Source organism: Dermacentor silvarum, chromosome 7, assembly GCF_013339745.2.
Source record: "Dermacentor silvarum isolate Dsil-2018 chromosome 7, BIME_Dsil_1.4, whole genome shotgun sequence".
Taxonomy (NCBI): domain Eukaryota; kingdom Metazoa; phylum Arthropoda; class Arachnida; order Ixodida; family Ixodidae; genus Dermacentor; species Dermacentor silvarum.
In genome coordinates this window covers 80,341,681-80,367,121 of record NC_051160.1, presented here as the reverse complement: position 1 = coordinate 80,367,121, position 25,441 = coordinate 80,341,681, and positions in this window count along the sequence as shown.

Here is a 25,441-nt window from a genome sequence, read left to right as displayed (position 1 = left end):
TGCGGCAAAATACCCAGGTAGAAGAGCCTACGCAATTACCTTGACCAACACAAAGGGAATGAGCTAGTCGCTGCCACCATACCAGCCAGAATCCAGAGACGGCGGAGGAAGTGGCCACCATCCTCGGCATCGCCACATGCAAGGACACCGCAATCATCTTGAGCAACTCGCAAACGGCATGTATAAAATTACAAAAGCCAAATCTCTGCCGCAGCCGTGAAAATTCTAAAAGAGCTATCAAGACGCCAAGAACTATCCGAAACCTACGTCGTATGGACCCCAGGCCACGAACACCTGGCAGGAAACGAAGCAGCACTTGCTGTCTCCCGAGAGCATACCAGCCGGGATTTCCTGCGCACGGGATCCGGAAATGGACGAGGGTGGAGGACCTTCCCATCAACTACGCCGTAATACTGCAGCATTAACGACTCGAAAGAAGAGAATATCCTTACCACATTCAAAATTAAGCAAGGAAGAAGCCACCGCCCTCCGCAGACTACAAACAAATACATATGTCCATGGAATTATCATGCACCGGATGCACCCCACTAAATTCTCATACCTATGCCGATATTGTAATGTACCAGACACCCTACAACACATGGTGTTGGTGTGCCCACACCGCGAGGAAAAACAATCAAGACGATGCCTCAGAAACGATACAAGCCACCGAAGAAACGTGGGAGGCAATGTTAACGGCACAGAGCCTGGAGGATCAGCGAAGTCTGGTGGACCGGGTCCGGGCTGCGGCATTAGCCAACGGCTTTCTGGACTGAGAGAGCCGCCCACCAGGGGCGAAGAAAGAACACTTTCTCGCTGTTTCTAGCAATAAACGTTCATTCCTCCTCCTCCTCCTATGGAAGCACTTGTAATATACGTCTATCACCACTCCTAACCTATCAAAAAACAGCTATTCATGGTATTTCTATTGCACGGCGACAATCTCACTCACTCCTGTTCTTTACTAACAAAGACGTAATACCATCCCTATCTTATTACTATAATCCTAGTGCATTATTTTTCAAAGTTTTTAATCGCTATCTCTAGCTCGATATAAGTCCATCATACATATAGATTATTGCTAAATGCACCAGTTTTTCTGTAAGGGGTAATGTACTTTTACCTAAGATAAACACTAACTATGGAAAACAACAATTTTTTTCTGCTATCTAACTGTGGAACTCCCTGCCTACCGACTTAAAACAATGTAACTCCCTTTCTATATTTATTCTCAATTAAAGAACTACCTAACTGAATCAAAGAATGACAGCATTAATTAACTTGAGATTGTTTTTGAATTTGTACGTCTGCTTCTTCAACTTTATCTTGATCACATGTTATACCACAGTATTAATTTTTTGGTTATTTTGTGTTGGTTTTGTTTTGTACTTTTTGTACTCCTTTCTTTTCTGCAACTTGTTTTTATTCTACGGCTTTGTGGTTCTGCCTACCGTCATTCCACTCCTTACCACCCGCAAACCAATGGCCTCACGGACCAGACGAATCGGACGCTTACCAACATACTGTCCATGTATGTCACCGCTGACCACAAAAAACCTTTTGTAACGTATGCGTACAAAACCGCCAAGGATGAACTGAATATGCGCCGTTCTTTCTGCTGTACGCACGCACTCCCCAGAACTTTCTGGACACTATTCTACCTTTATCGCGTCAAGAAGATCCTTCAATTGCCCGAACTCTGTGTCGTGCTGAAGAAGCTCGTCGACTGGCGCATCTTATGACGTTGTCCTGCCAGAGCCACAGCAACACTCACTACGATGCCCTGTCAACTTTACCCCCGGTGACTACGTCTAGTTGTGGACACCTGTTCGCAAAAATGGACTGTACCGCAAGTTTCTCGCCAGTTACTCGGGACCAATCGTTATACTCACTCGCTTCAGTGATGTGAACTATGTTATTGCCAAAGTGACGGCAAGTAATCGGCGTTCACGCACAACGCAAGTTGTTCTCGTGGCCAGACTTAAGCAGTACCACGACAGGTCTCCTTAGCTCGCTCAGTGAGCTTCGTCTGCACACCAGGGAAAATGTCACAGCGCTGCGCGTCTGAGCCTGAGAAAGAAGCAGAGTGGGGGCGCGTGAGCTCAGCTTTACTCCGCACCGGCTGGCCCTTCCCTATGGCTTCCTCCCGTACCTCGTTTCAATATTCTAAAGAAACACCTTTCGTTACAATATTATTATTCATAATATCATTGTACTAATTTCGCCTTTCACACGATTTATATTTTTCACCTATGCATTCTCACGTTCGTTTATTTCTCCATATTCAATTCATCGCAAGAGGTCCCACCTGCAATTTTCACTTTTGGACATCTTCCTGTACACTGCTGTCTGTTTTTGTACCAATTTACGTAAACTCGAATTAAAAGAGGAGGGTGGACAATCCACAAACTCCTACGGCTACATTCAATCAGGTGCTTAAATTGAAGTCGCCACCTCTGTCATGACGACTGTTTTACAGAATGTCATAACATACGGGACAGTTCACCAGCCAAGTTTGAGTTTGTATATACATATGCGAGTATAAAGCAATTCTTTTATGCTAGATGCACGTTTAAGTTTTGTCTATATAAGACTACAAATCTCACCCGGGATAGCATATGGTTGCAACAGTATTTATGAGGTGTTCTTACATGACATTTAAATATGTCCAGCTGCAATGTGAATGCTTTTCTCTTGGCAAAATAAATCAGGCTATAAAAAGGTAAAAAAATTGCTGGCACTCGCGTAATCGAGAGTGAATGTAAGCACGAAATGGCTACTGGCAAAGCAGACTGATTGGAGATGATACTAGCCAGAATCTTAAAATGGGTGTAGTGCATGTTCGCAATGGCACACCCCACCACACCACACCACACCACTGCACGTCAAACTGCACTGGTCCATATGAACGCTGCCCAGCTAGAAGAAAAGTGCCTAAAGCAGGCGCCACGCAGCGTGGCGTGATCTCTCGGGCCGCTGGTGTTCAAAAGAGCACAGACAACCCTCTCTCAGCGTCAAAAGATTACAATCAAGGGTATGGTGCCCTCTATCTGTCTTTTGAACGTCGGTTTTGGAAATGACCAATAAAGCTTCAGCGACTAGAAGTGACAGCTTGAGTGTGAACAAACATTAGGAAGAACTCGGAAGCAATATTCTTTGTAACTTGCTCGGACAGTTTTTTCGTTTGAGTGTCCGGATAACGGCTCAGGCTTTTGGCTCAAGCTCTCTTGAATGTCGCCGACAACAGGAAATAAAAGCGTTTCATGCTTAAGGTGGTAGGCCACACAAAGAATTCTTAAAATCGTAAACCAGGATTTACATTTATCTTTTAAATCTTACGCCAGGATTTACTAAAATTACACTATTTAAACAGCAGAAAATGGTTAATTTTACAGTGCATCTGTAAAGGCTCACTCTTCGATGGTCGCGTCTGGCAATAGAAAAAAACACCGCATATCCACGGGGTGAATGATGATGAGTGGGCGAAGCTCCGGAGAGAATCATCGGTAAACCGTGATTCTTCCGTGTAATTCGCCCAGTCTCGCCACACTAAATCGAACGATTGACTTCCACCAATGACACGCGCCATATGTGACGTCATTCCATTTTATACCAGCGCCCTTCATTATAATTGCACCATCTCCCGCTTAAGGGGACGCTAGCACAAACGCGTTAGAAACGTGCAGTACTCTCTAGTAAGGGGGAGAGGCCACAGCGTCTTACGCAGCCGTTTACACATGCCGGAACGTGCACCGCGTTTGCCGACGCCATCACATGACTGCTGAGAGAGTATAACCCCCGTATTCATAAACGCTCTTCGACTTGAACTTGGCTTGCCACCGCCTTCAACGCGTTTCGAACGCGCTGCCCAAGGCGGTGGCATGTCAAGTTCAAGTCGAGGAGCGTTTATGAATACGGGGGTTAAGCGGAGAGGCCACAGCGTCTTACACCAGCTTCTTACACGGGCCGTAACGCGCTAGCACAAACGCGTTAGAAACGCGGAGTCTTTCGTTAATGTTGGGTATTTATCGTCATCGTGGTGCGTGTGGCCATGTGCGCTTCGTGGCGTAGTGGTTAGCGCCGCGCGTTCGGAAGCGAGGGGTCCGTGGTTCGATTCCGCGCTACGGACACAACTTTCGGAATTTTTTATTGCGATAGCAATTATATGGACACTCCAAAGCAGATTTCTGCCGTCGGCGTCGCCGTCGCCGTGAGGTTCCGTATGACGTCAATGGAGATGAAATCGTCGCCGCGCGCCGCCGAACGCTGTATGTGCGAGTGAAAGGGCGCGAGGGACGCGCGCCTTCACGGGGAGTGAACGCACGGCGGCGAACAAACGCGCGTTCTGTGCCGCGCTCCCTTAAGGGCTGCAGAAGTAGGCGTCTCTTTCCTCGTTTACAATCACCATATATGTAGAGTAAACGCGCCTTCTTCTGACGCACGAAAGGCCGTGGGGGGAAGGGGGAGGGAAGGGAGGCGACGTTTAACTGCGGCACCAAGTGCCGATTTATATCAGAGGCTCGGGGGGGGGGGGGGTGAACGCTGGACTGTCGAAGAGAGAGGTTGTGTTGCGTCTCGCTCCGACGACCTCACCTCCCCAGTCGCGCCTAGCTCTTCTCCCGTGCGGTCGTGCCTGCACTTCGCCCCGGCGTGTGCTGCACGAGCCGCGTGGCTCACCATCGTCGGCGACGTCACCTGCAGCCGCGCACGATTTGCGCGTCCCAACGCGCAACCTCGTGTGTTCCCTGCGGGCTTGCATCGTGCGACGAGTGGATTTGCTTCACTGCTGTGCTCCGCGAGTGGCGTGCCCAACCCGACATATGTGCCGCGTCCCCGGCTGTGCCGCCTCGTGCGCGCATCGCGTGGTCGGTGCTGTGCGCGCGACGTGCGTGTAGTGTGTTTGCCCCCTGTGACGCGCGGTTCGCGTGTTGACTGCGGAGCCGAGCGGCATGGAGGGCTTCCGCAGGCCAGGAGAGCGCCCGCCTCGCGCGGGCCATCGTCGAAGTGCGAGCGCGTCTCTCGCGACCCTTGTGCCCGTGACGCTACACGCGCTACAAGCGTCGCGTGAGCGAGGCGAACTAGAGGTGCGCGCCGCCGAGATCGTGGACGCGTGGATAAAGAAACAGGCCACCACCACCCAAGCAGCTGCCGCCGCGGCCGCGCCCGCCGTCACCGAGACACTACGTGGCGCCGGCTATACCTTCCCCGCAGGCGAGCCTTCCCCCCTCGGAGCAGGACGCCGCCATTGCTGCCATGGCGAGCACCCCGCTGCCCCCATCCGACGACGAGGAGGCCATGGACTCCTCCTCCTCGCGCAAACGCATGCGCGAAGCAGAGAGCGACGAGGAGGAGCAAACCGGTCGCCGCAAGCTGCCGCCGCCGACCGCCCCACCTTGCCGGAGAGCAGGGACGACGGCGACGCCATCTCCCGGCGCCCGGGGGACTCAGCCGCCTCCTCGTCACCGCCCGCGGCACGAGATGGCACCCCCGCCGATCCGCCGGCTCTCCTGCTCCCCTCGACCACCAGCGCCGCCCCTCGGACGCCCGGCGAGTCGTCCGCTGCCTCCTTCGCGCTCTCCCCGAGGGAGGGCGCGCGCATCAACACGGTCGCTCCTCCGGCTGCCGGTGAGGCTGGCGCGAGCCCTGCTGCGTCGTCTGCTACGGCGGATGCTCGTGACGCGCCCGAGTCTGTGCCGTTGGGGCTCGCGCACGATCCCCGAGCAGACACAGCCCCAGCCGGTCCGACGCAGCACGGCCTCGCCCACCCAGCGGCGAGGTTCCTGAAGGATCCCCCCCACCCCACTCTACCGAGGCAGGAGGGGAAAAACAAGAAGAAGCAGAAGAAGGCGGGGAAAAGCTCTGCACCCAAACAGGCTTCCCCCCCTGCTGCCCCTCCGGCCCCGAGGCCCACTCTGGCGGGCTCCGGCACACCCACAGCAAAGGCTGCTGCACAGGAGGCCCCATCCACCCATGCACCACCAGCTGAGGGCTTCCAGCTGGTGCTGTCCAAGGCCGATCGCCGCCGCGCAAGGGCACCAGTGAGTGATGCCATCCCGGTGGACCCCGCGGTCATTGGCACGGCCCTCTTCCGCCCATCTGTGGTGGGTGGCACTTTCAGAGGAGCACCACGCCTCTCTCTTGCGGCGGTGCTCTCAGCGCGGCCAGGTGTTGCCGCTGTGAGAGTCAATCACAGGCGCAACATCGTGGCCGCCGACGCCACCACCCAGAGGTGCTTGGAGGAGCTCCTGGCCACCACGGAGCTCCGGGGAATACCGGTGACTGCCCGGCAGCCTGCCGAGCGAGGCAGGAGCACTGGTTTTGTCCACGGCGCCGACGGCGTCCCCGCAGACGCGGACCTGCTGGGGGCCATCGAGTCGGGAGTCCCAGTGCTGGCTGCTACCAGGGAGGCCGACACCATCACCATCCGGTTCGCGGGGCCGGTCCCCCCTGAGCATGTGAGCCTCTACAAGCTCCGGTTCAGGGTGCGGCCGTCCAGACCGCGTCCACTGCAGTGACAGCAGTGTGGCCGCTTTGGGCACGTGGCTGCCTCCTGCGACTCGCCATCCAGCTGCCGTCATCTTGGGAGGTCTCACGAGCAGGGTGACAGCTGCCCCAACGCGGCCCACTGCCGCAACTGCGGTGGCCACCACCCCGCAAATACTCCTGCCGGCCCCAGGTGGCAGGAGGAACGCAGGGTGGCCACCATCTTGGCAACTGCCCCTGCTCCCCTCTCCCGCCGGGCAGTCCGCGCTGGTGTCCGGGAGGAGAACCTGCAGGCCAAGGCCACCTCAACGCCTGTGCAGGGCCTGTCTTATGCACAGGCACTTGCCGGCCTCCCACAGGCGCCCCAGCAGAAGGCAGCCCCCCCCCGGACGGCCCCCCACACCGGCCCCACGGAATCAGCGACGCCAGCCGCCTGCCACCCCTGGGAGCGAGCCCACCACAGCCCCAACATCACTGGCAATGCCTGGCCCGGACCCCCGGGACCACATCATTGCCAGCCTGCAGCTCGCCCTGAAGGCCATCGGGGAGATGCTGCCTGCCGAGAGCCCCCTCCGAGCCATCTGCCTGCAGGCAGTGGCAGTCCCGACCACAGTCAACCAGCATGGCTGATCCCTCACCAGCCACAGCTGGGAAATGCCGTCGCCGCCCGAGTGTTCTCCAATGGAACACCAACTCACTGCGGCGGCGGCATGCAGAGCTATGCGCGCACCTCCTGCGGTGTGATTTCGACGTCCTCGCACTGCAGGAGGTGTACACTGTGGCCGAGGACCTGCGGCTGCCGGGATACACGGGCTACTCTGGCGCCACCACCTGCTCGACGCAGAGCTGCACGGACGCTCCCTGCCTGGAGGGTGCCCACAAGAAGGGGAAGCCGAGGACTGCCATCTACGTCCGCAGCAGCCTGGCCCACTCGGTGACCCCAGTCTCGGACGTCGTAGGCGGCGCCATGGAGTGCTGTGCTGTCACGGTACGCCTTGACAGACAGGACACGACCGTGGCGAGCGTCTACGTTCGTCCTGGACAACAGTGGGACCCCTCCAGCCTGGTGCGGCTTGCAGCACGCCTCGGCGGACCTCGGCAGTCCTGTGCGGTGACTTCAACGCCCACCACACCGACTGGGGCAGCCGCAGGTGCACCCGCCGAGGCAGGGACCTCTGCAACGCCATCAGCCGAGCAGGCCTGGTGGTACTCAACAAAGGAGGACCCACGTACGTCCGCCGTGGGGTGAGCACAGCCATCGACCTCTCCCTTACCACCGAGCAGCGCTCCTATGACTGGGCTACAACTCCCGACACTTGGGGATCTGATCACTTCCCCATCTTGATCAGCCCGGGTGTGGGAGAAGGCCGAGGTCACGAACATACCACGTCACAGACTGGTCCCTGTTCAGGAAGCGCTGCAGTGAGTTGGAAGATGGCTGTGACCTCCTGAGTGCCATCATGGAGTGCGCCCAGGCAGCCACAGTCCAGTGCTCTGCTCTGCCCGATACTCCTGCCCCGGATCTGCTCCTGCTCAACCTCCGTGCGTCCAGGCGACGCGTGGAGCGCCGAGCAATCCGGACGGGCAATGCAGAGCACTGGACCGAATACAGGAGAGCGGATGCCCGCTGCAGACGACAGGCCAGGCGCAGAAGGAGCCAGAGCTGGGGGAGCCTCTGCGCCACCATCGAGAACCGCTCCAAGGGCCCCCTGGCCTGGCGCCTCCTAAAGTCCCTGACCGGCAGGAAGGTCAACCGCCACCCCGTCCTCGCGGTGGCTATCTCGCTGGGCATCAGCGAGGCGGCCCTGGCGGAGTTGCTAGCGGACCACTTCGCCCCCCCGGCTGCCCTCGCTGCGGCCATCCTGCCGGTCGGACTTCCCCCTGCCAACCCGCCGACCTGCCTGCTGGAGCTGCATCCGGAGTGGGCGACCAGCCAGATCGCGGCCATCTGCCAGGACCCACTGACTCTCCACGAGCTGCAGACGGCCCTGAGGAGGGGCAAGCGTCGCAGTGCACCGGGAGCAGACGGAGTGACACTCCAGATGCTCCGCAACCTGGCCACCAGTGAGCAACGACGCCTGCTCGACTGCTACAACAACATCTGGTGGTCAGGACAGGTGCCGGAGGCCTGGCGCACAGCCATCGTGGCCCCCATTCTGAAGAGCAATAAGCCGGCTAACGAGCTGTCCTCATACCGACCGGTCTCTCTCACCTCCGCTGCCTGCAAGGTGATGGAGGCCATTGCTCTGGCACGGCTCGAATGGGTGGCCCGCGCCTGCGGGTTCCTCGCGGACCAGCAGACAGGCTTCCGGCGCCGAAGGTGCACTGCGGACTCCATCGCAGACGTCGTCTCCACCCTGGAGGACGCCAGGGCCAGCGGAGACCTCGCCATGCTCCTCCTCATCGACGTCAAGGGGGCGTTCGATGGCCTCCCACATGCGGTCGTCCAGCAGGCTCTGGACCTCCTGGGCATTGGCGGCAACCTGCGGCGGTTCCTGTCATCGTTCCTGAACGAACGCACCCTCAGGGTCCGCGTGGGCCATGCAAGGAGCACTCCCCGTCCGGTCGCAGCAGGCGTACCACAAGGGTCAGTGGTGAGCCCGTTTCTCTTCAACCTCGCCCTGGCCCGGTTGCCTGCTGCACTGCCGACCGACCCTCACTACAAGGTGGAGTGCTCCATCTACGCGGATGACATCGCCCTGTGGGTGCGGGGACCGCCGCAGTCAAGCCGCCACGTGTGCCTGGCCCTCCAGAGAGCCCTGGACACCACGGCCGCCTACCTGGGAAGCATCGGACTCTCGGTTTCGACGGGGAAGACGGTGGCCCTCCTCGTCGACCCGCCAGCAGCGGCACGGCGCTCAGCTCCCCGGCTGCAGCTGGAAGGCGTGCGCATCCCATGGAGTACGACTGTGTCGTACCTTGGGCTGCGCATCGACCACCGGCTAACCTGGCTACCGGCAGTCGGGGCCATGCAGACCCAGACCATCAGGGTCCGCAAGGCCGTGTCGCAGCTCCTTGCCCATGGAGAGGGCTGCTCGGTGAAGTGGGCCCTGCGGCTCTACGAGGCGGCGGCCACATCACGCCTGCGGTACGCCCTCCCGCTGGTGGCGCTGCCGCCTCGAAAAGTTGGAGCTGCAGCACCGGGCGGCCATCCGACTCTGCCTGGGCGTCCCCCGGAGCTCCCAGATTGCCGCTACCCTTGCGGAGGCTGGAGCATGGCCCCTGTCGCTCCACTTGCTGCAGCAGGGGCTGAGGCACGTCGACCGCCTCCACCATGCTCCTGATGGCAGAGGCCTGCTGCGTCGCCTCCAGTCCCGGCCTTCCTCAAGGATGGGTCAGCTGTGCCGCCTCTACGAGGAGGTGGTTGGCAACCCACCGCCGAATGCGGTACAGCTGCCCCCACCGCAGAGGCCTCCTGTCCCCATCGCCACGGAGCTGCCCGGGATTTCGAAGAGGCGCTCGCCCGCTTGCGCCCTGCAGCAGACGGCCGCCTGCCTCCTGGATGAGACCCTCGGAGACCACCTCCTGGTGTACGTCGACGGTTCGGTGGTACCGGACACCGGCTCTGCCACGGCGGCCTGCACGGCACCAGCCCTGCAGAAGAGCATGCAGTGTCGACGGCTCAGACACGCCAGCTCGACTGCAGCGGAGGTGGCAGGCCTCCACCTGGCCGTCGACCTACTCTCCGAGGAGCTTCCTGGGGTACCAGCGGCCATCATCTGCGAGTCCAAGGCAGCCCTCCTCGGCCTGCAGAGGCCAGAAAGCGCCAGCCTTGGAGTCGCACTGCTGTCTACCCGGCTGACAGCGCTGCAGGACGCAGGCCACCCGGTGTCCCTGCACTGGATCCCCGCCCACGTAGGGATCCCGGGCAACGAGGCAGCCGACACCCTGGCGAAGGACGCCCACCACACCACTGTGCCCCTCAGTCGGGCCGTGACGGAGGGCGACTTCACAGGACTGAGGCTGCGGCGACACCTGGCGACCCACCACCCAGACAAACGGGTGGCACTGGGATGCCCCCCACGACCACTCCCCCAGCGAGGCCTGGCTCGCAGGGAGACCTCGCTCCTTCTCCGGCTCCGCATCGGCTGCAGCTGGACGGCAGCACGCAGCTACCGACTGGGACGAGCGACGTCCCCGGCCTGCAGCTCCTGCGGGGAGACGGAGACGATCGAACATCTCCTGCTGGCTTGCCCGGCGTACCTCCAGCAGCGGGGCCCACTCCTGCAGGAGTTCCGCCACCTGGGCCTCCCCTCTGGCAAGGAGGAAGATCTCCTCTTCCCCGCCCGACACCACCTTTCTGCACTTCGAGGCGTCGTGGACTTCCTTGACTCGTCAGGGCTCTCCGCACGCCTCTAAGGACATTTCTACAAGCGGGAAGGCCTCACGGCCTCCCACCCCACCCCGGGCCTGACCGGCCTGGCACAACACCCCTGCAGACTCTGCAGCACACCAAGGCCTTCCATCTCGGCCTGATACGTGCCGCCTATGCCTGCCGGTTTTGCTTCGCCCAGCCATGGCGACTCCACTCTATCCCTTCTTTCGCTCCCACTTACCCCTCCCCGTTGGCGCTGAGCCGTGCTCCCTCAAGGGCTGCAGAAGATAGCGCCAACCTTTCCCTTTCCCTCAAGAACCACTTATCATCATCAGAGGCTCCGGCAACAGTCACCAACGCCGCACGCATTTTGTGCGAGCGCGGGCAAAACGCCGACGACGTCGACAACAGTTCTGCGTGTTGCCGGTGCTGCTGCATGTCCAAGTTTACACAGCTGATAAAGCTACTATCATTACTCCGTATAGCTCTCTACAAATTTGCTATCGCAATTGATGCTTCGCCTTTCAGGATTTCCCGCTAGGAGGCCGCGGTGTGCGGACGTGTTTTCGCATGGGGCTCCTCTATCGCATCTGTGTTTTGGATTTTCATCGACTCCGGTGCCCGATTCATCTACACCATACGACTCACCTAGTGGACCGGAGCTGCCCGATACCTCTGGGGTCACTCTGAGTCCATTTTCCATCATCTCACGAGCCTTGAAGACTTCGACGCGGGGAACGCACCAATAAGCCTAACGGAACAGGCGTCTGCCCAACTTAGGCACGGCTGCATCGATGCATGTCGCTCACGGTGGGCACCGCTCCACCTCGCGCTCTTACTGACGACATTGCCAACCACGGCCCTGCAGCAAGGCAGCGTCTAACATCATTACCGCTATTATGCACTGTTTCGGAGTGCGCTAACGAGCAAACGGTGCCAACAATGCTTAGCAACGCCGAAGAGACGCTCACAACCGAGGACAAGCCAGCAACTATCGGAGCATTGAGCGACCGCGACGCTGCCAGCGTTCCCATCACAGAACAAACGAATGACTCGCCACCGGGGGAGGACATGGACGAGGATACCACACCTTTAGCCATCGACACGGACACCATAGAAGACGTAGCCTACAACGGAGCCTGTTGGAAGGTGGTCCGCAACAAGCGACGCGCCCGCAACGCTGCAGCCCACGAAACGGCGTCGCTCCGTCAGAACGCCTCTGAACACCCTTCCGCCGAGCCCAAGCAGAGCGGGCCAAAGCGCCTGCCTCCTCTTCCCCTCCGAGATGAAAAAGTTATCCTACGGCCTCACGGAGGCCTGAGATTGGATAAATGGCCCAGACCAACGTTGGCCACCGCGCTTTGGACAGCGGCCGGAGTGAGCCCAAATGACCGGAGAGACCTCATCCTAAGGACCCGGCCAGAACAAAACCTGGCAATAGTAAGCACCCCATCATCGCACGTCGCAGACGCCCTGCTGAATATCCAGGAACTGTCGATCAGCCAACGCACCTACCCGGTGTCTGCATATCTAGCTGCCCCTGATGATTCGTGCAAGGGTATCGTTCCGGGACTGGAACCAGGCACCCCCTCACATATGCTGGTAGAAGAGATGCAAGCATCTGGAATCCAGATAATACAGGCTCGAATGATGGGTCAGACGAATATTGCACTGGTCACCTTCGAGGGCCTACGTGTGCCACGCTTCGTCCGATTTCTTGGGGCAGAGCTCCGCTGCTACCCACACCGTCCCCGCCAGCCAGTCTGCAAAACGTGCCTCAAATTGGGACACCGAGCCGACCACTGCCCCACACCAGACGTCACTATTTGCGAACAGTGCGGCATCGAGAATCCCATCCCATCACACCCATGCTCTCCCCGGCGCAAATCATCTGGAGGGGACCATCCTACAACTGAACCGAAGTGCCCGCAACGCCAGCGACAACCCTTCAACAGAGCCTGGGTGAAAAAAGCCATCGAAGATGAACAGCGACAACTGATGGCCTCCACCAATGCGGATCCTCCATCAGCGACAACCCCTGCTTCTGGAACATCATTCAAGAAAGCTGGCCGGTCTCGTTCGAAGACGCCGTCCAGATCCCGCCCCAAGGCTCGGGTAAACTCCAAATCCCCTTCCCGATCACGCTCCCAGTCGTCCTCCTCCCGCAACCAGGTGAAGCGTCAGACTACCCCGGCGTCTCAGGCATCCCCGCAGCCCTACAAGAAGGCACTACTAAACAAGCTGGCAACTTCAGCAGCTACCCCGGACCGTCAGCAGGCCCAGGCCCCGGAGAACACCAATGCCAAGGCGGCACCTCGGGAGGTAAGTTGCCCGCGGGATCCCCCACAGCTCGCTCCCCCCCAACCTTCACCCCACAACATGTCCCCCTCTACTCCCCTACCGAACACCCACAGTGATCCTTTCCCCGAAATCGCGCGGCTACGCCGTGACATGGAAGCGCGCCACGCTCACATGCATGCGCAGCTGGAAGCTGCAATAGAGCGCACAAACGCCAGAATACAGGCAGCTATAGAGAGCGCGCGGCAGGAATCTCTAGCGCTCCGGCAGGAGATCATAAGCGTCATACACGCATCAGAAGAGCGGACACACGCCCTATTCGCAGAGTTAGTCTCCCGTTTGGATTCTATAAGCGCACCCCTGCCGGATTCCAAATCCGCGCGTCCCCAGCCACCCCTTACAGGTGCAAGAAGATCGCACCCATACTCACGCCCGGCGGCTTCCTCTCTCGAGGATGATGGCGACCCTTAGCAAGCAGCAGCTCGTGGTCTGGCAGTGGAACTGCAGAGGATACCGTCGGAAAAGGCCATCCCTGCAACAGTACGCCGCTATGTCCACACATCCTCCTGATATTATCCTCCTACAGGAACTAAACTGCTCCCCTTGCCTATCCGGCTTCACCACATTTACGGGTACCTCTCCACTCGTGGGAGCCCTAGTATCAAAACACTTAACGTGCAACTCCCACACTATAAACATCGATATCCCACACCAAATTCTTGAAATCATTACACAGGGCAAGAACAGTTGCAGTCTCTTCATACTTAACGTGTACAGTTCTCCCCGCTCACGCACACACTCGTTTCATCGTCTTCTAATAGAATTCGGACGCCTTGGGCGCACCCTTCTCGTGTGCGGTGACTTCAACGCTCCGCATACAGTTTGGGGGTACCGCAAATCTGAAGCCAAAGGAACTCGACTCTGGGATGACATATGTAACTTGAGATACACCTTACATACAGACCCAGGGCACCCAACACGTTTGGGTAACAGCGTCACACGTGACACGTGCCCAGACCTTACTTTTTCCAAAAATACAGGACCAGTGATTGCGCATGGTCCTCTCGATGAACATCTAGGCAGTGACCATTATATCGTGGCCACTACCCTACCACTGCAGAGTGCACACTGTCCCGAGCGGAAAGTGCGCATCACGGATTGGACGCGGTTCAGGGAGCGCCGACGGAATCCTCCTGAAGGTCTAGGATACGAGCAATGGATCGAGTCCCTTTCTTCTGACCTAGATGCGTGTACGCGCACACTGGTTACCACAACTGCGACCCCGGACGTGGACCCGCACCTACTGCATCTGTGGGAGGCACGTAGGGGGCTCACGCGGCGTTGGAAACGCCAACGCCTCAATCGCAAGCTTCGCCGGCGTATCGCCCAAATTTCGCAGGAGGCACAAGAATATGCTGAGACACTCGTCCGAAACAACTGGCGAGGTTTTTGCGAGCGTCTTTCAGGCACCCTAGGCACCGCGAAAACATGGTCGATACTTCGCGCACTGATAGATCCCTCCAATACAAGGACGCAAACATTTCATCGCCTACTCAGCTTAATACATAAGTACCCAGACGATCCGGCTGCTCTTCTCAAAGAGCTAGAAAAACGATTCATCCCTACCGGCACACCTCCACAGTATCTGAATTACCCGCACGCAGAACAATCTAATGAGGAACTCGACGCGGACATTACAATCGATGAGGTTCGCGTGGTACTTCAAGATCTCCGTCGAAACACGGCCCCAGGCGCAGATCGTATCAGATTTTCCACCCTTCGTAACCTCAGTGATTCAGACCTCCATCATCTGACAAAGTTATTCAATGATCACTGGCGTCAGGGCACGCTCCCACAGGCATGGCGTCATGCTGACATTTCGCTAATACCCAAACCAGGAAAGCCCTAAGACATAGCAAATTTACGGCCAATATCCCTTACTTCATGCATCGGAAAGTTAATGGAGCACGTGCTTTTGCGGCGACTGCAACCTTTTCTCGAACGACAGTCATTCTTCTCCCACTCATAGTTCGGATTCCGGGCACATCTCTCCACGCAGGACGTGCTTCTACAGCTCAAGGAAGAGGTTATCGGCCCCCCGTCCCGTGCCCAGACGAGGGCCATCCTCGCCCTTGATCTAAAAGGAGCATTTGATAACGTGGCACACGATTTGATTCTTCGAAATCTCGCAGAATCACATTGCGGCAGCCGCATGTATAACTACATTCGCTCTTTTCTGCGGGACCGAACAGCCACCATTGGAATAGGACCACATCGGACAGATACGATTCGCCTCACAGGTCGCGGCACCCCTCAGGGATCAGTTCTGTCCCCCACTCTATTTAACATCGCCCTCGCAAGACTACCTCAGCAGCTCGACCAGATCCCCCATGTTGCACATGCGATTTACGCAGACGACATCACGATTTGGACGACGCGAGGGTCAGACGGGACCATTCAGGATCGACTGCAGCAGGCCGTCGACATCGTCACCGCTTACGCACGACAGGGCAGCTTGTCCTGTGCCCCACAAAAGTCCGAGCTTGTTCTCATCCGCGCACGTAGCATTACCCCTCCACCCGAAATCACGGTGCACGTGGATGGCGTTCCTGTCCCCCAGGTAGACCGTGCTCGCATTCTTGGACTACACGTTCAGGCGAATGGGAAGGCGAACTACACTATATCTCTCTTGTCCCGGCAGACCGAACAGACTTTGGCCATGATTCGGCGGGTCTCCAACAGGCGCTCAGGTCTACGGGAACGGGACCTACTGCGCCTGGTGGAGGCCTGTGTGATCAGTCGCATTACTTACCACCTTCCCTTCCACAGACATACGCAGTCGGAGCAGACACGGGTCGACACAATGCTGCGAAAGGCGACTAAGCTCGCCCACGGCCTCCCACACTACACCGCCACGAAACGTCTGCTAGCCCTAGGGACGCATAACACTCTCAGTGAGTTATTGGAAGCTCAGTGGGCCAGTCAAAGACAACGTCTTTTGCTCACACCCACTGGGCGGCACTTGCTCTCGAGATTGGGACATCCAGTTTTGCACAATTATGATGAAGACATCACCATCACTATTCCGACTTGGGTCCGTACAGCCTTAAAGGTGCACCCACTACCACGAAACATGCATCCTGAGCATGACGCGGGACGCCGGCGCGCCCGTGTACGGTACCTGGTGCGCATGCTCGGTGACATCTCTGAGACAAATACCCTCCCTATACACGGATGCTGCTCGGTGCCACAACGGGTATTCCGTGGTAGTGCTGGATGGCGCTGAAACGTTTATTACGGCCGCCTCCTTACGGAATTCTACACCTGGACACGGAGAAGTCCTTGGAGTAGCGCTTGCTGTGCGACACGCTCTCCAGATTCCTGGGGAGGTGTATATCCTAACCGATTCCCAGCAGGCATGCCGCGCCTTTTTGACGGGACGCGGCTTCTCCAAGGCAGCTCTCCACATCCTACACCAGTCCCCAAACACAGACACATCTGCCCCACAGCGCATCCACTTGCTCTGGACTCCTGGCCATGCCTCACTGCCGGGTAATGACCGCGCACACGCGGTCGCTCGAGAAATTACCCTCCGAGCTGCCCGGCATGACGAGGATCGGAGTCCAGATCAGGCGGGCTCCCCACTCACATACAGAGACGTATTAAAATACTATACACGAGCTAGACACACCATGGGTCCGCCGCCGCTGTCATTCTCGCGAGAGGAAGAGGTGGCGCTCCGCCAACTCCAAACAAACACGTTTCCCAATCTCCTCTCTCTACATAAATTTTACCCTGACCGCTACGCAGAATCTTGCCCGGGCTGTAGAAGCTCCCCCACGGCGTTCCATGTCACCGTGGAGTGCACCGCAAAATTATTCCCTCCCCTGCCAGTCATCTTGCACCCCTTCCGCATCAAAGAGCTGTGGGAGGATGCCCTCCGCGACGGGCCTCCCGAGGCCCGCCGGGCCCTAGTTCAACGGGCCCGTGCTGTCGCTGAGATCGTTCTAGGGACCCCGGACTAGGGGTCCGTCCCTCCCACACTCTTACTACCTTTTATTTTTGCAATAAAATGTTTACTCTCTCTCTCTCGCCTTTCAGGTGAAACTGCGACTTTTTTTTCATAAAAGTAGACGTGGCTACCTACTACTACTACATACTACAGAGGAGTGACAGACCCACACCCTAAGGAGCTTCGCCCCTAAAAAACTCACATTGGCCGTATGCTGTAGGTGCGAGTGAAAGCGCGCGAGGGCGAGGGACGCGCGCTTTCACGGGTAGCGAACTCATGGCGGAGAGCAAACGCGCCTTCCTAGTGGAAGGGAAGCGGTGGACGAGGAGGGCATCGAGGCACCCTAGACTGTGCGTGTGCGTGCCCGCTCTCCCACTGCGGCGCATGCGCGCAGCCCTGCCGGCCTCTGCCGCCTGTGCCAGTCTCTCTCTGGGCTCTCGCCCGCCTCTCCCCTAACAGTGTCGACAACGACTGTCGCGTTGCCAGCGTTTTGACAGTGGTTGTGTGGTCGCACAAACAACGCGCACAACTGTTGTCGACGGCGGCGGCGTTTTGCCCGCGTTCGCACCGAACGCACGCGCCGTTGGTGACGTGTTTATGAAGAACGTGCCAACCTTTGCCGTTCACCCTTTGGCGGTGTACCATAGCGACCATAAAGTCATGGTCCCTGTGGTTACTAAGTAAGTGAAAACCTCCGGATCATATATATTTCTCATTCTTTAATAGTTCAAATAACCAATTACACCATCACATCTTAATAGTCGTAATTCGAAATACATAATTACCACCGTAGTACAGCTTCGCTGGTCTTCCATCGCCACCCTAGTGAAAGGACTGACACTATTTAACAGCGAAGCTGTTTGAACCAGCCGTAATTTGCGGTGCGTAGCAAAAAACTACCAAGGAAGAAAAGAAACTTTCTTGGCGAGGCGGCATTCGAGCCCGCGTACCCCCGGTCCCAAAGCGAGCGTCGTAACCACAAGGGAGGTAGGCGCATACAGTCACGCCTGCAGAGCAGGTTTGGTTTGGTTTGGTGCCTATAGATCATGGTGGAAGAAGATAGGTGATCCGACGGCGGCACGAGGCGCGGCCACTTAGTGTGACTCTACGCACGCCGCTGCCGCAAGGGGCAGCACCTGCTCTGGGGGCCACTTTTTCGCTCGCTTTGTTGGCGCTTTTATGGGCACGCGCGCCAGAGGTGCTTTATTTCGATGCATATAAGTCGTTAGCCTGCTTAAAACGACTATATTTGGTTGGAGGAACGTTCCTTTATATTTCTGCCGACATTCCGATTAACTCCGATGCGGCGAGCAGCGGCAAGCGCAGTGCGCCGTCTGCTCGAGCAGACGACGCGTCTCTCTCGTGTTGGAAATGACGGTATTTTGACAGTAAGTAGCATGAAACCTTCTACCTGCTCAGGATTTGGCGTCTGAATAACGAAAATTTGCACATGTTTAGGTATGGGTGTTTAAATGCTGACGGAGGTCGTAAATTATCCACTCTTGTGCCGCTGCTGCAAGGCCTCCTGAACACGTGCTGCCCCTAGCGGCGGCGCTCACTTCCGGTCACACGAAGTGGCCGCTTTCTCGCCCCTATCTTCTTCCACCTATCTTCTTCCACCGGGCTATAGATATAGCACAACCCACTACGGGGGATCGGCCATGAATCGGGCGGCAGTGGGAAGAAAAGAGCAGGCATTGATGTGAACCATATGATGACGTTCGACCGTCGTCGTCTTCGTCCACAGCTGACCCGTTCGCACGCTCTTGCTCTGATGATAAGTGGTTCTTGAGGGAAAGGGAAAGGTTGGCGCTATCTTCTGCAGCCCTTGAGGGAGCACGGCTCAGCGCCAAATGGTGAACAGGTTTTGCGCGCTATGAGAGCGAGAGAGAGACGCATTCACGGAGCGGGTCTCCTGGCGCGGTGTCGGCATTGGAACGCGGTGTAGGTGTTGCAAGCTCCGCTATGCAACGCGCAATGACGGCCTAAGTCCGAGACGAGCGAAAAAAGAAATGATCATCATCATGAGTAATAAGGTGAAAAGTTCGCGTGTGCTTCCGGAAAATGATGGTCTACGATCGCCCAGCTTCGCCGTTTCAAGCGTTGCGCAGCCGAGTGCAAGGTTAAGCGGTTTATTGCGATAGCAGTTATATGGACACTCAAGGAGCATTTCTGCCGTTGGCGTCGCCGTCACCGTGAGGTTCAGTATGACGTCAAAGGCGATGAAATCGTCGCCGCGCTCCGGACGCTGTATGTGCCAGTGAAACAGCGCGAAGGACGCGCGCTTTCACGGGGAGCGAACGCACGTCGGAGAGCAAACACACCTTCTGCGCCGTGCTCTCTGAAGGGCTGCAGAATTAAGCGTCTCTTTCCTCCTTTACAATCACCATAGAGAGCAAACTCGACTTCTTCCGTCGCGCAGAAAGGCCGCGGGGGGGGGGGGGGGGGAGGGAGGGGAGGCGACGTCTAGCTGCGGCCCTTATAACATGCGTATTTATATAAAACGTTGCGAAGCGTGCAGGGGGGTAAGATTTCCGACGCTGCTCGACGAGTGTCCCATTCTGATCACGGCGAAAACCTCTGAGCCGCACCCAGAGGCACCGGCAACAGTCACTAACACCGCGCGCGTTGGGTGCGAACGCGGGCAAAACGCCGACTGCGTCGACAACAGTTCTGAGCGTTGCTGATGCTGCTGCATGTCCAAATTTATACAGCTGCAAAAACTACTACTATCCTTACTCCGTATTGCTCTCTACTAATTTGCTATCGCTATTGATGCTTCGGATGTCCGGTGAAACTATGAAACTTTTATGCAAAAGTTTGCTTAAATTATCTTTCTTATAGTTCATTGCCCACATCTCTGTGTGAGGAATGAATGTGCAAAATTTCATATCAATATATTATTTCAACAAAAAGTTATGAAGGTTTGCATAACATGAGGTGGAGAAAAATGTTGTTTTGAGAAAAACATAAAAAGAAAGAAAAATATGTCACAAACAACACTGAGGCCTACGACGCACCAGCTTCATAGCTGAAGCCCTTACGAGATGCACTAGAGTCTCGTTTTGCTCGTGGTGCTGCTCGGCGTAATCAAATGAAAAAGGTAATTTGAATATTATTTATCTAAAAGAAATAGTATTTATTTTCGGCTTCACAACATGAGGGTATGGGTTAGGAAACTCAGCTGTAACTCCCAAACTAATGGTGATAGGAAGGTAACATTTTTTGCAACATGTTACTGAATGTTTGGGTATACATAAAATGTAAAAAGCAAAAAATCTAGAAAATTGACTTTTGATGGAGGGCGACCACCTTAAAATCAGCCTGTATGGATTGCTCAGCTTTGGAGTCAAAGTCCTCGTTGTAGCAGCTTTCCAATAATGACGAATGACTGCACTCACCAGTATTCTTTACAGGTTGTATATTTCATAGACTTTGTTCTTATAATAACGTTTAGTGGAATAATATGCGTATGTAACAGCTGATCTGCCATTCTTGACTAAGTCACTAATTTTGGCTTGTGCCATAACCTTTGAGACTCTTCGAGACCCTCTCGAAATAGCGACTTTGGCACGAGAGAATCACGCGTACGATTTTGGCCTAATGTTGATTGAGAACATTTGGGCTGCTGTGCTGAAAGACATGTTTAATTCCATGATCGGTAACGCCTTTTTTGATAGCATTAGAGGCAGATTTCAGTCATACTGCAGGTTTCATAGGGGAAACTTGAGATGTGGTGAGCTTACGGGATCGTATCAAAGTGTGCGCAAACTTGCAAGAGACTATGATGTATAGAGAAACGTCACTTTGACAAGTAAAAGTGTGGCCACGGCAAACACGCCCGCAGTTGTCAAGACACAATATTCAAAGTATGCTAATACACGCTTAGAGCGCTAGTGGTGCTTAGTTCCGTCCTAATTTTATTTCGACAATTTTGTTCTCACGTAACCTTTGAAAGTTTTATCTTCCTTCCACCCTTTAACCACAGGCTTCTTTGACAGTCCCCCGTAGTGGGCATGCACCATGCTAAAGAGCGCAAGAGCGTGGTGCGTGTGTCACGTGCAGACGGCGAATAGAACACGAAGGGCTCGCGGCTGGGACGTGCATCGCAGATCTTCAGGAACTACCAACAACCACGATCGCAAATGGGCGACTCAGGCAAGTAAGTGAACCTCTCTGTGGCAACCATTCTCGTGGGGTCGCGATCTGATGCGGGTGTCACAGGGTGCATTCCTATCGCGATTCAACACAATCGGGATAGAACTTCTCGATTGCTACTGAATCAGTTGCGTAAATGCGGGAAGGAGCCGATTGCGGTCGGGAAATTTCCTCCAGAACAGGCTCAATTGCGGTAAAAAGTGCCCGTGTGACACCAGTGTAAGAGCTTGAGCTCGTATTTAGGTAAAACGCCAATATAGCGAGTGAGACTATCCTTACAAGTCATGTCTTTACTAGCGGCTGCTCGAGTATGAAATCAAAATCCTATCGCTTCCTCAGAATTCATGTTTGAAAGCGTGGTTGTGGAAACACTTTATTCGTGTTGAATACGATGCGACTTCCCTCTGGCATCCGTGGTTTCGGAGAAGATATTGCAAAATTTCGAATAATATTGTTACGATGTTACCACAGCCCGAGCGCGACATTCTGTCTGGAGCAGACGACAAAGAACACGGGTCTGTCTGGTGCTGGGGGATTTCCATCATCTTGGCTACTGTGCATCTCAGTGTAAATACAGTGTAAATAGTCGCGCCTTTCGTCTCAGCTACTGTGCATCTCAGTGTAAATACAGTGTCAATAGTCCTACTTTTCGTCTCAGCTACTGTGCATCTCAGTGTAAATACAGTGTATATAGTCCCGCCTAGGCCAAGCCGTTTATTTTACGGCTTTCTCAATCTTTCCCACGTTATAATTTCGAATATCCCTTCCTTTCTTCTCGTTGATCAGTTTTGACAGTTCAGCGAATTCTATCTGATGTCTTGAGTTTTACAATAAATGCTTTGCGCCGGTCGTCACTCCTACAAGCGTAACCATGCGAACAGCAATTAAACTTCGCAGTTCGATATCTCAAAACATGGATACGCAAGAAGAATTCTGCCAAGTGGAACTCTGTAGAAACACGACTGCCTCTAACTTTTCAATAAAAACGTGCCTGCTTACTGCAGCCAGTCAATAGGTAAATAAATTTTTGTTAAATGCACTGCTAACAGCGATAATGATTGTCTCTCTTTGTGTCCCCCTCGCCACATAACCGTAGTGTATAGGTGGTCTTCACGTACATCTCAGCGCTTAATTAAAAAAAAAGCCTGTCAACTTCACTTTGATCCCCCTGTATGTTCCTCAGGAACGATCAACTTCACTTTGATCACCCTGTATGTTCCTCAGGCATGATGCTCAGTTAAGGATCATAAACGCTTTTCGAGTGCGTCTTTATTACCGACTGGCCTGTAGCGAAATGTGAAAAAACCCACTCAGTGTTGATTAGTGAACTCCGTGTTGATCACTTAGGTGATCAAGGCGACAAGGTGGAGGAAGGTTCGCAAAGGGAAAAATTGAAATCCACCCTTTTGTGGTGAATCTCAAATAGCAGAGCGACCACCAATGAAAAAAGTTGGTCGCTGGTTGAAATGTCCCGACCAGGGCGAATGTTTCTTCAACTACGAAGCTTTCTTTCTGATACGTTATGAAACTAGTCGTCTTCTCAAGTGCGCTCCTTGTCGCGAAAACCGACCTTCTGCAACAACCATGAGTTGGCAGAAACATCACTTACTTTCATCGTTGTGGGGCATTGTTGAAGTTTATGTTAATTAGCGGTATTCAAAGCACATCATACCGGTGTCTTTCATCATCCGTGACGACATGATGGTCTATATAAAGATACTGTCATTGGAAATTATAATGTGGGAAAGATTGAGCAAGCAGTAAAAATGAACGCAGCATGAACTCAGTGAGAAGAAAACTTGGAATAGGACAAGGAAAGATGTATGAAGTGAAACATAAGCAGGGTAATCTCATCAACAATTTCGATGACATAATAAAAGCAGAGGAAGCATTCTATACTTACTTGTCTGTAGAGTACCCAAGGTAGTCCCGCTAGCTTCATTCGAAGGAGTGGTGAACAGGACACACAGGCTCCTTCTATAACTAGCGATGATGCTAGAAGGGACTTGCAAGGGTTGAGCAGGAGAAAGCGGCAGGAAAAGTTGGAATAAGAGTCGATTTATTCAAAGATATTGCTTGAAAAGCTTGCGGCCCTTTACACGCAATGCCTCATGACTACAAGTGTACAAGAGAACGGGAATAATGGAGAATTGAAAAATTATAAGATCAATACCTTGCTTTCAGTATTCTATAAAATATTCGCCAAGATAATTTCCAATTGAATCACGGCAACACTTGACTTCAATGAACCAAGAGAACAGGCTGGCTTCCGTAAGGTATATTCTACAATAGACCACATTCGTGTCATCAATCATGTAATAGAGAAATCTGCGAAGTACCTTTCTATAGGGCTTTCATAGATTGTGAAAATGCATTTGATTCAGTAGAGATACGAGCAGTCATAGAGGCATCGCGTAATCAAGAAGTACCGGAGGTATACGTGAATATCTTGGTAAATATCTGCAAAGATTCCACAGCTACCTCGGTGCTCCACAAAAAAAGCAGAAAGTTACCTATCAAGAAAGGGGTCAGGCAAGTAGACACAACCTCGCTAATCCTACTCACTGCATACTTAGAAGAAGTGTTCTGGCAATTTTACTACGAAGGCCCATGAGTGAGGATCAACGGCGAATATCTCACTAACCTTCCGTTTGCATATGACATTGTTCTGTTCAGCAACACTGGGCACGAAATACAACAAATGATTCAAGATCTTAACACATAAAGCGTGAGAATGGGGTTGAAGATTAATATGCACAAGACAAAGTTAACATTCAACAGCCTGGCAAGAGAACAGGAATTCAGGATCGCTAGTCAGCCTCTAGAGTCGGGACAGCCTCTACAGTATGTAAGTTTATCTAGGTCAATTACTCACAGGGGACCCTGACCATGAGAAGAACATTTTCAGAAGAATAAAAATGGATTGTGCTGCACACGGCAGGTATATTCGTCATAAACGCGTCAGGACTGGGTAAGCTCCCAGTCCTGAATGGGAGCTCACCACTGTAGTTTAAACGAAAAGTGTGGAATCATTGCATTCTACCGGTTCTAACATATGGAGGTTAACAAAAGACCGCAAAAACAGCGATGGAACGAAAATGTTGGGTGTAACGTTCAGCGACAGGAAAAGAGTGGTCTGGATCAGAGAGGAAACAGGCATAACTTCTATACTATTTGAAAAATTAAACGAAATAGACCTGGGCAGGCCATGTAATGCGAAGCATAGGCAGAAAGTTTTCATTTTTCCGGGGGGCTGGGGCCTGACCAGCTTTCCGAAACCCACCCATGTATATATATATATATATATATATATATATATATATATATATATATCGTTTAATACTAGTGACACTGGGCACTTTGTGTGACCTCAGACGATTGTGCACTGAAGTGACCAGCGTATATGAGTATTTGAAAGACCTCAGAGTCTCTTCGTTGAGTCATATGCACAAGTACACATGTATGAAAAAGCAATGTAACGCCTTGTAAAAGATTTAATACAAAAGATAGAATCAAGAAACATTTTCCTGAATAAAGGTTAGTTACTGAGAAGATAAGACATAACATATATAAGCATTAAACGATATCTAACAATTTCTGAACACAAGTTATGACTAGAATTATTAGCATAAGTATAATGTGATTTCATAACGCCATAGTTTCATTAAATGTCAAAGCATTCCTTATGACACTGGATTCGTTTATTTTCCGCGTGCCGTATCCAATTGTTGGTAATCATTGGGGGATCCAATGATCAAGGGCGAGCAGGGATGGCTGCTAACTTCATGCGCGCTGTCTTCCTTCTTAGGCTGTTCTTCCGCCCCCCAAGTGTTGCAGATCGCATGGCCTAAGTAATGAGACAGGGGTAATTGGAGATCGCTCACCGAAGCCGTCCTGTAGTGGACATAAAGATATGCAGATGATGATGATGAATCTTATTTTCGGAGTTACGGTGAATCGCATGGCTGTACGAACCGTTCGGCCCCGCTGCCGGCGTTCATCATCATAATGCCAGCGTTGTGATAGCGACTGCTCGTGGTCATCGAGCGGGACATTTAGAGGTTTACATGGTCCGTGCATTGCACACTGTTTGTTGTTTTAATTAGTGAGTAAATGTTATTACAATTCATATAGGCGATATAACCAAGGTACAGACTCGTGTGAGCGCCGCACTT